Genomic DNA, 5,000 nt, shown 5'->3' on the forward strand with positions numbered 1-5,000 from the left:
CAATGGGTTAAGAATCTACAATGAAAATGATAAATCTCAATGCTAGGACCAACATTTCCACTATTTTTCCTGAAGTTTTCTGTCCCTTTAAATATCACCATTGCACAGCTTTTATAACTTTCTTTGATTAATACCATGATCAATGCTTTACAACCTACAGAATAAGGTATGGGCAAGGATGAAAAAAACTATATGGTTATAAAGAACACTAAGCAAAGTAAAACCTATAATATATTTTTTAACCCCTTGGTGATGAGGATCAATGGCAACGAGCGGGAGTTTGGTGGTACATCAAGCCATACCACAGGCTCGTAGAGCTTTGGCGCACCGCACACCACATTTCGAGCGATTTGTTTTGACGTCTATAGACGTGTACCGTCGTTAAGGGGTTAATCTCTAGACCTGCATATAGAACTTTATAACAATATTTGTGATTTGTACTCTGATAAAGATTAATTCATCCAACCACAAATATTCAGGCAAGATAAAGTTTGTACAACACCTAGCAACTGATTATCAAATAATCAAAGTGCTGTCTTTTATGAAAGTACGTGTTGAAAGTTATTGGTCTTTGCAAGATGCAGGATACAAATCTATAACTAGTCCTATTCTGTATAATTGTTCATGAACATTTTCAAGTAAATTCAATTAAAGAAATACAGCCTCCAAACCCAACTTGTATTTAGTATACTTCAGCAAAAAGTGGCTTTCATTTTCAAAAGAAATGAATCCCTCATATCTTCATAGTACTTCCCAATTATTAAGTTTTTGAGAAAGTACAGTTTAATTCAAAGTCTGAGGTTTAACATTATTGCCAAGTTGTCTTGAAAGGGCATCAGCTTTTAAAAACTGGTAAGCTGTTTTCCAGCTTCTTATTTAAGAATGAATGGAGTGTAGAGCATGAGTAAGAATACTCAGTATTATGTAGCACTCCCCCCCCCCCCCCCCCATCACAGTGTACTCCTTTTACATCGCTTCTATTCAATCTTCCCTTTATACATCCTCACAGTCATCAGATACCACTACACCTACATTTCCCTGCTCCCTTCCAGGGAGATCCCTGCCTCTCTCTGAATACATATGCCTCTTGGCATGACTGAATTACTTGCACACCCACAACATATTTCATATGTAACTAAATATATACACAAACCACATGATTAATTTTATAAAAATTCTGATGAGTACAGTACATGGTTTATTCTATGGCACGTTTACTTTACATGTTTTGCTTAGCATTTCCTATTTTTGTTCAAATACAAGGGGCAACTTTTTAAAAACTCATACTGAACAGTTCAGTAACTATTTGGCATACTAAACACAAGAGAAATTTTCAAGTGTGTATATTGAAGCTCTTCAAATTACAATGTGCTTCGAGTTAGTGCTGGAATTTCATTTCTACTTGTATATTTCTTTGTGTGTGTGTGTGTGTGGGGGGGGGGGGGGTCTATACAATTCCTTTATCATTGATAATTGTATTTTCTAATGATTTAGCAAACCACATAAAAATACTACTGAATGCTTAACCCTTTGGTGATGGGTGTAGAAAACTAAAAAAAACTACGCTCTGGCGATCAATGGCAATGCGCCAACTTTGAGCATGGGAGTTCGGTACATCAAGCCGAATCACTGCCTCGTAGCGCTTTGGCGCGCCGCCGTGGCGTACAGCCACACACTACATTTTGAGCGGTTTGTTATGATGTCCAGTCATGAAGTTTTAAATTCCCACCATGGTTCATACAACTACTACCTCCTCTAGATCATACACATGCCCTCTAAGGCAATAAATCCTTTATATTCTGTTAAAACAGAACATGGCAAAGATTCTTCTGCAATGATGAACTGTATTTAAGCTCTAAATTGCTGGAAAACACACTGACACACACTGGCCTTTTCCATAGGGCACAGTTTAGAGTGTGTGTGTGTGTGTGTGTGTGTGTGTGTGTGTGTGTGTGTGTGTGTGTGTGTGTGTGTGTGTGTGTGTGTGTGTGCGTGTGCGTGTGCGTGTGAAGTATTCATAAAATATCACAGCCAGTTTCAGAGATTTGATTAGATCACGGACCATTTATAATTTAAAAATGTGGGGGAAAGGGGGTTACAAGTATTAGAGGTTCTGCTTACATTTTAATCCAACGCCACCAGGTGGTTTCCTGATGCGAAGGCTCTCTCTCCCAGGCTGTATTCATAGTGGCCCGCACCCCGGTGCCGGGGGATTGTAACAGCACCATAGAATGCGTGGCATGACCGTACATACCCCCGGGAAAATGACCGGCGCACCATGGCACTTGTGCACATGCCACCCAGAATATATCCAGGCATGCCATAGCATATGTGTACATGTCACTCAGGAGCAAAGTGTTAATGTTAGTGTGCGACTAGGCATATAAATTCTAAAATCAATTTTCTATTTCTGAAATAAATTGTCCTTTCTAAATATATATATTGCACATACAGTAACATTATCTTACAAGCAATAGTCTTGTAACAGTTTGCACATCTACATGTTTAGCCTTACATAATGCATATTTTCAACTTCTGAAAATAATTGAGTGGCACTGGTAAATCTTTACAATTAACAATCTAAGTTATTGTGACTGGGTATGCTCTTCCAGCACTGCCTGAGGGAAGCATTGATGGGGAGGGGGGTCCCCCAAAACACCCCCCAATAAACATTGTCCTTCTCTAAGTATGCACGGCAAGTATGCACGGGTTGTAAGCTGCAATTTCCATAATCTTTTTCATTTATTTATGCCATTATCATTCATGTTTGTAAGTTATTTCTTGTATTAACTGGACCTTCTAGTCCTCTACAAGAATATCATCTTTAATTTGCCCTAGCTTAGTGCATCCATACCATAAAATTAAACATAGCATTACAGCCACATATGCTCTGTACTTCATACCCACCTACTCTATAGAGGAAAACTAAGAAAGGAGAACTTCAGTATAGTTTCAGTTTCCCCACAGCCATATAACACAAGGTAAAATTTGTCTATAATGGACAAAATGATAAAGCAAGAGACTTTCCTTTTATGATATTTTCTTTGTAAGTTGATAAAGTTGTGGAACACGTAATACATATACAATATAATTATAACATAAGAAAATAAAAAAATAGATTGCAAAAAATGCTCCGTGGAGGGCACATCCACAGCTATCAGGTGGCAATCCAGGGGTGGTGCCCCTGATAGGCTAATACAGCGAATGGGGGTCTGGGCACAAAGACCCCAGCTCAGGACAGCATTTGGTTTACAGAAAGATTTTTATGGATTTCCAGGAATGGCTGGAATGATAGGGACTTAATCCTAAAGGGTAAAGTCACTTCATAATCATTACCAATATTTTCAATTATACTTTTTGCAATAGAAAATAAGCGATTCACACATATTACACAGATGATAATAGAAAAAAGGCATAACAATTGTCAGATTGTATGATAGTGTGAAACAAAGTAATATCCTAAAATTTTTGTATCAAGTACAAAGGAAATTAACTTCCAGAAGAACTCAAAGCACATGTATATCTTGGCAAAAATTAAATTACATGTATATTTATAATTAACACATGCTTCAAAGGAAATCAAATCTTACTAAATTGAAATGTAAAACATATAGCATTAACAATTAAATAAAAATTCTTGAGAAATTTCTCCTGATCACAAAATGGATATATAATCAATTTCTTATGAAATCCAGCCCCCAGATTACCTAGAAGTCTTGCAAGCAATAAACAATTCACATAAACCAGTTTTAGATATTTTCTATACAATGTATAAATCAATCTAAGTATTCCTGTATTCCTCCCTCGCCTCCTGCATAGTCTACTCAAACATGCTGCTTAGTTTGGTCCCATGAAAGCTCTCCAGCCAGCCACAGGAAGCTGCACAAACACTGAGACAAGCAAGAAAGGCCTTGGGAGAACCTCCAGCAAACCCTTACAAGGACTCCTCCAAGACTCGTCCACTGTAAGGCATCCCACAACTCAGCCTGACGCAGAAATAATGTTCTGCGCCCGGTTCTGCATGGCAAACGAAGAAAGGGGGAGGAAATAATAATAAAGACAAGGAAGGAAAATTTCCACGTGATGTGTACTTGTCCACTACAGGTTCTTGTCCCCGACCACGTTGCTGGGACGTCTGCCCTCCAATTTGGGCGCCCTTACGGTGTTCTTTAGGTTCTGTGGCGTTCAGTGGTAGAGGACCACGTTGCTCTGGGCCGTGTAGGCCAAGGGCCACAGGAGTGAGCAGGAGGGAGGAGCAGAAGAGAAAAGTCCCGAGGTTTACGCGGGCCGGAGGCCGTCTCGGTTTCGTCTTCCTCGCACTCGGGGTGCGTCTCTTCTCCCTCGTCTCACTCTCTTATGCACCCTTTATTTCCGCCACTGGGTGTACTAACGGGTGCATGGGTAGGTCTGTTGCACCAGCCCACAACATGCGCCGTCAGAAAGGCACACAGCCTCCACACAGTCGAGATTAAACACAAAGAAACATCATCTCGACTTGACACTTCCCACTCCGGAGAGGACACCGGTAACTTGTTATGCTTCTTTTCCGTTAATTAAGCCATTTTTTTCCTTAATTCCTCCACCAACGCGTGCTCTGACCTATTAACTACGTCCTGCACATACAAAAGACACCACTACTTACGTACTTTGCGAGCGAATAAGGATTTGGCTAAAGAGATGACGTATTTGGCTGTGGTAATATGGCTGTTGTGGTGGTGCGTAATGGCGAGCGCGCAGCCTCGCCTCTCGCTCCCAAAGGCGCGCCATGCGGTCTCGGCGGACGCGCTGGCGCCTTTGGGGCCGAGATGCACGGGCGGCGCGCCTTTTGAATCCGGGAAACGAGGCGCCATGCTATGCCTCGTTTATTTCTTATCATGGCATGCCCTTTCATTCTCACAGAGGGTAATTGCTACGAATGGGGGAGGAGAATTTGTTAATTCATCTATTTCGCTTTCTTCTTCAAGTGAAAATGAGGGAGGGACGGGGTTTCACTAGATCTT

General features: G+C 40.7%; 1 protein-coding gene across 2 annotated transcripts in view; it reads right to left on the bottom strand.

Annotated features, from left to right (window-relative positions):
- LOC125035813 (ras GTPase-activating protein-binding protein 2-like) overlaps window positions 1-4,757 on the bottom strand; it is a 16,455-nt gene extending 11,698 nt beyond the window's left edge. Inside the window, exon 1 of one of the 2 annotated variants that reach the window (XM_047628042.1) lies at window positions 4,647-4,757. The gene's annotated coding sequence lies outside the window, so the exon portion shown is untranslated. Of the gene's footprint in view, window positions 1-4,642 lie in introns of both variants that reach the window. The other variant, XM_047628041.1, reaches the window with a different exon arrangement.
- Window positions 4,758-5,000: the final 243 nt, after the last annotated feature.

The sequence above is a fragment of the Penaeus chinensis genome, chromosome 20 (assembly GCF_019202785.1).
Source record: "Penaeus chinensis breed Huanghai No. 1 chromosome 20, ASM1920278v2, whole genome shotgun sequence".
NCBI classification, from domain to species: domain Eukaryota; kingdom Metazoa; phylum Arthropoda; class Malacostraca; order Decapoda; family Penaeidae; genus Penaeus; species Penaeus chinensis.